This window comes from Tachysurus vachellii, chromosome 25, assembly GCF_030014155.1.
Source record: "Tachysurus vachellii isolate PV-2020 chromosome 25, HZAU_Pvac_v1, whole genome shotgun sequence".
NCBI classification, from domain to species: domain Eukaryota; kingdom Metazoa; phylum Chordata; class Actinopteri; order Siluriformes; family Bagridae; genus Tachysurus; species Tachysurus vachellii.
The window spans coordinates 16,059,078-16,070,878 of record NC_083484.1 but is presented as its reverse complement, the minus strand read 5'-3'; the positions used below and the strand labels follow the sequence as shown (position 1 = coordinate 16,070,878).

The 11,801-nt window shown below is 44.1% G+C and overlaps 1 protein-coding gene across 5 annotated transcripts in view; it reads left to right on the top strand.

Moving 5' to 3' along the window:
• Nucleotides 1–1,262: 1,262 nt before the first annotated feature.
• The window catches only part of otud7b (OTU deubiquitinase 7B), a 25,003-nt gene continuing 14,464 nt past the window's right edge, over nucleotides 1,263–11,801 (top strand). For all 5 annotated transcript variants that reach the window (XM_060861248.1, XM_060861247.1, XM_060861246.1 and 2 more), the window contains exon 1: nucleotides 1,263–1,494. The gene's annotated coding sequence lies outside the window, so the exon portion shown is untranslated. The remainder of the gene's footprint in view (nucleotides 1,495–11,801) is intronic.

Here is an 11,801-nt window from a genome sequence, read left to right as displayed (position 1 = left end):
TATTAAACAACTCTCCGATTTGAAAAAGTAGCTAAGGATATTGTGTCATATGTATATGACTGCTCACATAGTCACTCTTGTTAAATAGAATACTGACTTTGTAGAGTTTTGAGACTGTAAACATGTCGTGAACCTTAAGTTAGCTGGCTAGCGTTATGCTAATGCAGGAGAATGTAGAGCTCAGGCTGAGCAAACATCACAAACGTTCATGTTTTCTTGTCGTGCATCTGTTTCCCCCGCATACCTTTCTGTAGCTGGGATGTGGGAGGTGGAAATGGAAAATCCACACTACCTCTTTATCCGACTTCACTCCAGAACAGCGTTCGCTTATTTGTCTTCATGCTATTTTTAATGCAGTGTTTTGTTTAGTAATAAATAATTTACTTGGACACGAGAAATGTTAAAGCAGAAGCTCTCAGCAAACATTCTTAACAAACAAGGACAAGTTTCCTCATTAATACATTTGAGTCTCAAGAGCATTTTATTAGTAATTTTCCATTTGCTCTGAGACCGATTTGATGCACAATGTACCATATAAACATTTCCTGGTTTTAATTAAACAGTTAAGTTAGTTTAGTTAAACACTGAACATTATTTACTGATTTTTTTTTTTTAGTTCTTGATGATTTCACGTTCCCACACCAACAACTATCATAACTAAATGATTTTCGTCACATTGCTGCTAATTAATGGTAAATAATAAACACTGTGACGTCACAACCTGGTCGTTAATAAGGACATCCATGTAATTAGCACCAAATTTACCAAGCAACAGAGAAACATTTGAATATAAACACATTCATTTAAAAAAAAAATAAATAATAATGAATTTTGTATTTTAACACATTTTTAAAAAAATCATTTTGAATAAATTTTCTATGTATTTTTGGCGTTAATACACAAAAAAGAAAGAAAAAAAAACACGAATTAACCCAAAAGTGTGATGTCAACGCTAACTCCAACCAGTAAAATAATTAGTTATAACTTAACTTAACTAATACCTTAACGTCAGATTCCTAAAACTCATCCCTCCCGCCGGCGTCATCGCGGATGACGTCATAACCAAGTTGGTCCCCGGAAAAAAAAAATTGTCACTCACAAAGCCGTAGGTTTATTAAACCCCAAACACCGCCTATGTTAAGAGTATTAAGAGCCAATCACAGATCGCGTAGCCTGTACGTCTCTGTTTTGATTGGCATGATTGTGTGCCAATCTGATATAACTCGAGTTGTGATTGGTTGATCAGGGACGCTGCGTTTTTCCTCAGATGGGGCGGATTTCGTAGTGCCTCGGTTGACATTGTTGTTGTTGTGGGAGTCGGAATGTAGTTTATAGCAAAGCGTCAAGTCCAAGAGGAAAGTGTGAGTGTGAGTTTTGGATTAACGCGTAGGAAAAGGAGCGAGTTTCGGTCCAGACTGAGTAAGAAATTTGCTGGAAGAGGGAACTGGAATGGGACCGTGAGGAGGAGATTTGTTCTGCGAGGCCGAGCTGAAGGTAACGCAGACAACGGAGGAGGCTGTTAGCATTGAGGCTAATAACCGCAGAGACTGAACATAACATAACAATAACTTTACCTCATACACCAAGACAAGCTGTACTGACTAAACACAAAACTTATTAAACGCAAAATAAAATTAGTCGGTCTGAGTAACTCAATAACTCAGAACAACTCCTGCTAGCTCAAAGCTAATAATCCCGTACATTGTGACTAACCGGTTAATCTAACTAGCTGTCTGTTGATCTGGAGAACTTAACAAGAGTTAAGAGTTTAGAGTCGTAGAAATTTCTAGAACCGTCCTGATCCTTTCTAATCTGTGGAGACGATATGATATTGTATTGTGTATTGTGACAGCTGGATGTGTGAGAAGGTCCGAGGAAACTTGGAGAACTTCAAGGTTAAAGCAGAAGATTTCTTGTAGTCGATATATCGCGATATATCACGGTATTGTATATCAAACGACCTCTGAGGAGACACCTGACACAGATCTGTGAGTTTTCATGTCATCCCAAAAGGCCCTGATTACGATAAGTGTCAGGGTGTGAAATGTTCACGGTGGAAAGTATGAAGGTTTCATGGGATTCTGCAAAAGGTTTCCAGAACTTTCTGTAAAATGTCTCTTACAGGAGGAACGACGGCGGAAAAGTTCGGGTCCGTCTCGGACGGCACCGGCAAGTTTTTCTGCGATTAATAGTTTGAAGTTCAGAACAAACTTTAACTGAACGTGTATCGAACACAGCTGAAGGGTTTTCAGCGTCCGCTGTGTGATCTGATGAGATTTAGGAGACAAGAGTGTTAATGTTTTGATCATTTTGTCCTCAATAAAGGTGAGAATCCTTGGTGACGGGAACGAAGTCGCCGATTGTATGAGGTAGCCGAGTATGAAACCGTAACACGTAAGAGTTTAGTTAAGTTCTGAACGTTACTATGCTTCTGTGTTGTTTTAGGGAAATGTAGGTGGTAAAATTGCTCTACATGGGGCAATAAGCATGAGATCATACGCCGTGACTCATGGTGATCTCATGGTCTCGCTTGGTGGTTATACTGCACCCTGAGTCCAGCAATGGAGCTGTAGATACACCTGAAAATGATCACAGACAATTGATGATATAAAAAACAACGTGATATTCATTGCAACCCAACACCGTACCTTTCCCTTGCCTGCGTGTCTGTTGTGGTATTTAACTCGCCCCGAGCTGCAGGTTAGGTAAGAGCGCTCATGGAAAGCTCTGGGATTATTGGTTGTCACGTCGAGTTCAGTTACACCGGACCCCTGAATTATTCAGCTCTTCATTTACAAGCGCTTTTGTTCGCTCGTTGTTCAGCTTCGGCAGCCAAACCTCGAACATGAAAGTAGGGCAAGCAAACAAGAGCTAGTATTTTAAGGCCTGCAGGGCCTCTTTTTTTCATCTGTCCGAAAGGTGGACATGCGCCGCTGCTGATATCCAGCCCTTTCTGGATTAGAGCTTGTTTCTGTGGAGTTAAAGGAGATTATTCTGATTTTTGCACCATGAGGTCAAGTGATTAAGGAGTTTGTGGTGATCAGATCAACTTAATTGATCCTGAAGAACATTTTTGACTATTTAGTGTAATTTGGTTGCTAATGAGAGCACGAGAGTGTCAAATAACATCTCATTATGTAAGCTACTTCCTGTTTAGGGTGGAACTTAGTCACATGACCTCAGGGAAGCTGTTAATGCGCCTTATAAGTTAACTGATTACGGCAATCAGTGATGCTCTAACAATATTACTGCAGAGCTTGAATACTCATCCACCCCCTCTGTTTCTCTGTGTCGGTTTCTCCCTCTCTCATGGTCTCTCTCGCTCTCTCTCCTTTCCTCATCTCTCTCTCCTTTCCTCATCTCTCTCTTTCTCTCTCCCTTCCTCTCTCTCTCTTTCTCCACCTCACTCTGTCTAACTCCGTCTAACTCCCTTTCCTCCTCTCTCTTGCTCTCTGTCTCTCTCTCTCTCTCTCTCTCTCTCTCTCTCTCTCTCTCTCTCTCACTCCATCTAACTCCATGGAGCACTCTCTTTCCTAGTCTCTCCTCCTCTCTGTCACTCTCTCTCTCTCTCTCTCTCTGTCTCTCCTGGAACACTGTGATCGATAAAAGCCTGTGTCCCTCTGTGCTGATTCAGCATGGCTCCCTCCTGTCCATGTGGTTGAGCGAGTATTAAAATTTAACTCTACACTCCGTCTCCTCCAGCTCCTGTGGACAGCTGCTGAGTAAGTGCGACCCCGTATCGTTTACAGAGAGGCGGGTCTAACCGGAGCCAACACATTCCCATTGGAATCATTTGCTCCACAGAAAGTCTGAGTGATAAATGCTAGATGAGACCCGGCCCAAGGCAGACAGGGTCAGCAGGACAGAGACGTGAGGCGGCTGGTCAGCGACGTTCCACTTTTCCTCAATGCTTTTATTCTGAACTTCAGACAGTTTGCTTCTGAGAATCGCTCTCGTTCGTTCCCTCTGAAAAAGTTTTCCTCAATGATCATTAAATTGCGATTCAGCAGCTTCCCAACAGCAGCAGCATCTCCACCCATCCATTACGTCTCCAGTGTGGGCGAGTGTTTGTGTGTTAGAAAGCGACATGACCCGCCCAAGGCACAGCTCTTTAAGCTCTCACACACTCTCTCTCTCTCTCTCTCTCTCTCTCTCTCTCTCTCACTCTCACTCTCTTTCTCCCTCACAGAATCTAAAAACAAGCTGAGTTTGTTCAGCAAGCTGCATTTGTGTTTAAGATAACGATTAGTAGTGTGTGTTTGTGTGTGTAAAAGATAGTGTTTTAAAGCAAGAGGTTATGAGGTCTCTGTCTCTCTCCCTCTCCCTCTCTCTCTGTCTCTCTCTGTGTCGCTGTCTCTGTCTCTCTCTGTGTCGCTGTCTCTGTCTCTCTCTGTGTCGCTGTCTCTGTCTCTCTCTGTGTCGCTGTCTCTGTCTCTCTCTGTGTCGCTGTCTCTGTCTCTCTCTGTGTCGCTGTCTCTGTCTCTCTCTGTGTCGCTGTCTCTGTCTCTCTCTGTGTCGCTGTCTCTGTCTCTCTCTGTGTCGCTGTCTCTGTCTCTCTCTGTGTCGCTGTCTCTCTCTCTCTGTGTCGCTGTCTCTCTCTCTCTGTGTCGCTGTCTCTCTCTCTCTCTCTCTCTGTCTGTTCCCTTCACACACTCTTGTCTTTTTCTTTGTTACTTCTCATCGTATCACTTTTTTTTCCTCTCCCTCACTTTTTCATCTCTGTCAATCTATTGCTCTCTCTCCTTCACTCCCTCCTCCCCCCACGTGCTGAACCGTGATGAGTGTTTGATTTCAGCATCTCTGTGCACTCAGACAGCGGTTAATACAGCAAGCCGGTTGCTGGACCTCGGCCAGCGAAGGTCTCGCGGTCGGATTGGCAGCAGAGGGAGAGAGGGAAAGTTCCAGAAACCCGAGTCCTACGCTGGAGTTAGGTTAGCCGACGTGCACAGGTGTTACTCTGTGTGTTTTCTCTGAACACAGCATGGCGGAGCTGGTGCAGTCAGTAAACACACCCGCAGCTCACTCTGCTTGTTTATGAGGCTGGAAGAACATTTCAGGTCTTATTGCAGGATCTGCCTCGTCATACTGTTCCTCAATCTACATAGATTAGTTTCACTTTCCTGACTGACATATTAATGACATATTTAAATAGATATTTATAACGAGTCTGTATCAGAAACGTTTGCACAGTCGACCCCAGACGGACGTTATGAGCCTTCACCCTTCTGCAGTTTCTTTCTCTCTGAAACCTTTCTTCTGTCATGAACTGCGTCTTAAATGGGGGGTAAAAAAAAACTTTAACTTTTTCACCGAGTATAAAGGTTAGAGCTGGTACTCAGTAACGGTCTGGAGTAGTGCACAAGAAACACAACACTAGTGTGATGATCAAAGGAACATGGACAGGAAAATATGTCCTTTTATTATTGCTCAGCACAGCGTGACTGATTCACTTACTGCAGGTGAGTCAACACGTGATTCGATTGCATTGAGTATGTAATTTGATTCTGAATCGGCTCGCCTGAAATCAACGAGTCAGACATGTAAACTGAGAAAAGTAGAATTGCTGATAAACAAATAATCATTTCATCATTTCGAAACGTGACTCAATGACACAAAATCGCCTTTTGTTTTTAAATGAAGGAATAATAATAATGAAAGAATTAATATTTTTGATATGAGGTCAATATTAAGGTGCAGTGACCTCACAGGTCTCAACGTGACCGTGAAGCCAAAGCTTCACGTTCCTGCGTGTTTATCAGCAGGAACGCTGCACGAGTCTGCGCATGACACTCTTTTCATAGAAATGCCAAAAAAAAAAACATTATGACTTCTGCTTGTGGCGTTTGTAGTAATTAACCTGAGTGTTATTTAGAAAGGAGGCAGCAAAGAAGAGAATTTATCTGAGGTATGATTCAAATGCATCGAGTAAGCGACTCTGAATTGATTCACCTGAAATAAACAGACCTGAGTCAGACACGTGAGACGCTAAACTGAGAAATGAAGAGAGCAGAGAGAATGTTTTATGAACCAACCAAACAAATCAAAAGTTTTTCCCTGACTCTTGTGTTGAATCGTTTCTCTTGTGAACCTCCTTTATAAAGGTGTCATGAACCAAAAGAGCATGGAGTGAAGAGAGAGAGAGAGAGAGAGAGAGAGAGAGAGAGAGAGAGAGAGAGCTCTGAAGCTGTATTTGAAAACGAATGCCAGGTGTTGAATTAACGAGTGACTCTGATCCAGTTTGTTTATTTTTGTGAACAGGGGGCGGAGCTGCTCTCTTTCTGAACTCAGCCCTGTCATTATACACACGGTGATAAAGTGCTGCTTTAACCCAAAGCCAAGCCTTTTAATCAAACAGAACACACTTCACACCTCACACAGGGAGGATTTATGAGCTTCATGGGTCACAGCCATGAGGTGAAGAGGTGTGTGTGTGTGTGTGTGTGTGAGAGAGTGATGTATTCTGTCGCTCTGCTCATCTCTTGTCTCTGCTGTGTTCATCATAATCAGTGGCACACACACACACACATTCCTGACACTTAATCTAGAACGAGAGCAAGAGAAAGCGAGGGAGAGCGAGAGTAATACAGAGAAGGCGTGAGAGTGCAAGAAAGGGACAGATTCCCAGAGAGGGAGAGAGAAAACGAAAGGGAGAGAGACACCCAGATGAACAGACAGGCAGACAGAGATGCGGAAAGATGGATGGAGAAACGCAAATGGACAGACACAGATAGATGGACAGATGGAGAGACACGTTGAAAGACAGAAGGATTTGGAGATGCAGTCAGAAGTAGCGAGACCGGACGGACTGAAAGATAGAGAGGGATAGAGAGATGTACATAGGCAGATAAATTCAGACTGAAGAATGGAGAAACGCTTGAAGACAGACACACACACACACACACACACACGGAGTGACACGGAGAGGCACAGACTAGGCATATGAAAAGACAGACAGAAGGGAGGATAGAGAGAGACCGATACATGAATGGAGAGACAGACAGAGAGACTGACAGGCACACACACTTTCAGTCTGACAGGCAGATGGATAGAGCGAGAGACAAACTGGCACATGTACATAGAGACAGACAGGCTTACACACAAACACTCAGACAGACAGACAGACAGACACACACACACACCGACAGACGGATGAGTGGATAGAGCATAGACTGACATACGTAGACAGACAGACAGGTACACAGATGGACGGATAGAGCAAGACCGACATACATGGACAAGCAGACACAGACAGACGGATAGAGCAATACAGACAGACAGGTGCACACACACACAGACAGACGGACGGATAGAGCAAGACAGACAGACAGACAGGTGCACAGACAGACGTGACTCAGTTCCTGTTGACATGTTGGTTTAGAGCAGAGGGGAAGTCCAGTCCACACGGAATGTACCACTCTGTCTCTCTGCCACGTTTTTGCTCAGTTTTGTTTGTTATGATTCCCCTACAAAGCAAACACAACTACTAAACTACACAATTATGTTACGACACTGTATTAATTACTGTAATAACACAACAGGATAATCTGCTCTGGGCTTTACCATGATCACTACGTTACGTCTCTCACACGACCGAGTGACCAACCGGTTTTGGGTTCTGGATCTGCTCAGAGTTCATGACTCCAGTCTAGACCACGGCATTGTGTGTAACCTCCATAAACATGACGTCCTGTTGTATCATGGAACACACATATGGGGATTATTTTCCACACTTCCCACTGATATACGCTGCATTTGTGTCTGTTTATGACAGAAAATATCAGTTATTTAAATGGTGTCTGTTCAGGATCTGGTGTTCAACACTAAAGCACTTCTGTATGTTGCTGTGGATTAAGGAGCAGCTGCTAAACACTGTGAATGTAAATATTTTGTGATGCTGCTTGACAGGAAGGTAAACATCCAGGATAATGATGGTCCAAACTAGTGCTCTGTCTCTCTGTCTGTCTGTCTCTGTCTCTCTCTGTCTCGCTCTCTCTCTGTCTCGCTCTCTCTCTGTCTCGCTCTCTCTCTGTCTCGCTCTCTCTCTGTCTCGCTCTCTCTCTGTCTCGCTCTCTCTCTGTCTCTCTCCCTCTCTCTGTCTCGCTCTCTATTTCTCTCTCTCTCTCCTTCTCTCTCGCTCTCTCTGTGTCTCTCTGTGTCTCTCTGTCTCTCTCTCTCTCTGTCTCGCTCTCTCTCTGTCTGTCTCTCTGTCTGTCTGTCTCGGTCTCTCTGTCTCGGTCTCTCTGTCTCTCTCTCTTTCTCTCTCTCTCTCTCTCTCTCTCTCTCTCTCGCTCTCTCTGTGTCTCTCTGTGTCTCTCTGTCTCACTTTCTCTCTCACTCTTTGTCTCTGTGTCTCTCTGTCTCTCTCGCTCTCTGTCTGTCTCTCTCTCTGTCTTTCTCTCTCTCTCTCTCTTTCTCTCTCACTCTCTCTCTGTCTCTCTGTCTGTCTCTCTCTGTCTGTCTCTCTCTGTCTGTCTCTCTCTCTCTGTCTCTCTCTCTCTCTCTCTGTTCCTTTTTGTATTCCTTTTTTCTCTTCTCTCTTTTTAGACTTTGCTTCACACGTTTATTTTTAGGCTTCATCTATTTCGAGCCTTTGACGAGACTTTTCTAAACTTTGCACAATACTGATAACGAGTTGAACTGGGCCACGAAGGTTCACAGTGAGAACGATTCTTCACCATGATGTCATCTGTTTTATTCATCATACATTTATAATTAACTCCGTAGAAAAGTCAGGAAGATGCTGAATGAGTGCTGAATGATTGCGACCACTGTATCTTGTGTGTGTGTGTGTGTGTGTGTGTGTGTGTGTGTGTAAAGGGAGGAGTGACAGTCATGAGGACATTTCAACAGGGAGTTTATCATCAGTAATGTGATGTGTACAGGAAGGCAGTATGAACCCGATGATGGTTTGAACGTTGGGGAATTTTACTGTTAGGTTACTGGGAAATCTTTACGTCTAACACGTAATCAGCAAACCTTCACTTGCGCTAACATTATCAGTTAAACCCACGGACGTTGAAGTCGCTCGACAGGACTGCGTCGGCGTCGTCCCCGACGAGCTGACCGTTAGCAGCTTCACGTTAACGACTTTTTAACGAGACGCAGAATTGGATCTCAGGCTTTGGTGGTGCACAGGGTCAGAAATGTTACAGTGCCCCTGGAGCAGAGAGGGTTAAGTTAGGGGCATTCACATCATCTCAATGCCACAACTGTCCCTCTCAGGAATGTGCCACATCGATAAATGTAACTATAAACTGATAAGATGTACGCCGAGGAATAGACACGTGTTTTGACCGTGACTCTGTTCAACATGCGACATCACTGATTATTTTCTGATCGCTGCGTGACGCAGTGTTTTTCTTCCCAGTTTTTAACAGCAAATCCAGACGAGTGACTTAGTAAAACTGAAATCCTTGGCCGTGATTTACGCCTGACGCCGTAGTCACGTATCTAGATGTACAGTATTGTTGTCAGGACGATGATGTAACGATGCCACTTTAAGCAAAATTACGTGCTGGGTCTCAGACCTCTCTCTGTTCCTGTCTGACATTAATCACTGTCTTGCCTCGAATTAGTCGGGGGTTTTCCCATCGCATTACTGATGATAAACTCCCTGTTGAAATGTCCTCATGACTGTCACTCCTCCCTTTACACACACACACACACACACACACACACACACACACACACACACACACACACACACACAGTTTATATACACACCATCTGAGCTGATTTGCTTTGCAAAATCTTTAAAGCTCCATCTAGCTCTCATGACGTTCCCCCGCGTGCAGTTCCTGACCCTGATGCAGTTAAAGCACCAATCATTGCAACCACTGTATCTCGAGCCTGTGTGTGTGTGTGTGTGTGTGTGTGTGTGTGTGTGTGTGTGTGTGTGTGTGTGTGTGTGTGTGTGTGTGTGTGTGTGTGTGTTTTTCTATTGAAAAGTAACAACTGTTTGTTTTATTTTGTGTGGCAGATCATCTTAGTCACACCGGTCGCTCAGGGGCTCACACGGCATGATTCATTGCAGAGAATACTGAATATGGAGCGTGCTTGAAAATATTGGCGCCTCAGCCACCGCTCCAGGACTTCACAAACAGCGAGTGACGTTCGAGCCAGGAAAATCTTGTGTCTGTGAAATCGGAGCTGAACTCATGCCGTGTCCTGTACACTCCGGGAGCTGTGATTGTTTATTATCAACACGCTTCGAGTCCTTGGGATAGTTTGTTTGCGAAATGGTTTACGTCGGAGCTCGTCTCCTTTAAGAGGAGGCGGCGAACAGACGGCTGATGGACTGGTGCTGAAACTGTGACTCACTGCAGTGTTCTCACAGGTCCGGGCCTTGGAGGCTTGCTTCAGCTTCACAAGCCTGTGTTAGGGTTTAGCCCAGTTTAGAGCTCTGTGTGTGTGTGTGTGTGTGTGTGTGTGCTTACTACCTACCTCATTATCACACATTTGCCTGAAGGAGATCAAACACTGGGTCACTGAGGTCATGGATTCCTGTATGTGATGATCTGTGTGTGTGTGTGTGTGTGTGTGTGTGTGCTTACTACCTACCTCATTATCACACATTTGCCTGAAGGAGATCAAACACTGGGTCACTGAGGTCATGGATTCATGGATGTATGTGATGATCTCTGTGTGTGTGTGTCTTACTACCTACCTCATTATCACACATTTGCTTTGGTTTCACTATCAGATAATAACTGCAAACTATCAGCGTTACTGTATCAATGATGTCGCGTTAAATTCCACCAAGCGACGTTCTGTATTACATCCTGAAGATTGTTTATATTGCTGACAAGTGATTTGATTTGTGAACGTAACTGTAGTGAAACTTAGAATTTATTATTATTTTACATTATAGCGTATTGTCGACGTAACCGTTACCACGTCGCTGCCAAATTCTCAACTCTGATCGGTCATTAAGTGTTAAATTAGCGTCCGCTTCAATAGTAACGACGTAGACGAGCTCGATTGTGACCGGTGAGGTTTTGTGTCAGGAGAAATGTTTCTTGAGCGTTTTCCAAAATGAGGCTGGTTTAAAACTGCTAATTTGTGTAAAAGGAATATAACGTGCTGTGGCTGGGAAAGATTCACCTTCTGATTGGGAAGAGGAGTAATGTATTTATATTCATATATATTCTATATAGTGTGTTTTATTCCTCACTGAACACATTGTGATGGATTTGCGCCACACCTGCTGGCTTTAGGTCGTTAACGAGTCGGAGCTCAGAGAGGAACGGGATCTGTTTGGCGTCGAGACAAACAGCTGAACTCTGATTAAACTCATAAACTCGCTGTCCTCAGCCCCGAGTTCAGCCCTGACATCAAATCAACATGACGCATGAAGAGCAAACACACAAGTTATGAGTTTAAACATGTGTCAGCTTCAGGTCACTCACCTGCGTCACCTTCGTCACCTTTGTCACTTTACACACATGTTTGCTTGTTAGATATATAGCAGGTACATTCGCTGGCCAGCTTGTTGAGAACAAAAGTGTGTGTGTGTCTGTGTGTTTGTGTCTGTGTGTCTGTCTGTGTGTGTGTGGGCAAATCCAGTAGATTTCCTGATGGGGCAAAGTGACAGATGGCAATTCCATCGAGTGTGGAAGTGCTGTGTCGAGTTGACAAGTCCTTGCCTGTCGCTCTGTGTGAGTGTGTGTGTGTGTGTGTGTGTGTGTAAGAGAAAAAGTGAGAGAGAGAGAGTGAGTGTGTGTGTGTGAGTGTGTGAGAGAGGTTTGGCAGCCGCTACCAGCTGGACTCATTAGCACAGATCAGTTTTTGCCTCTCAGTTG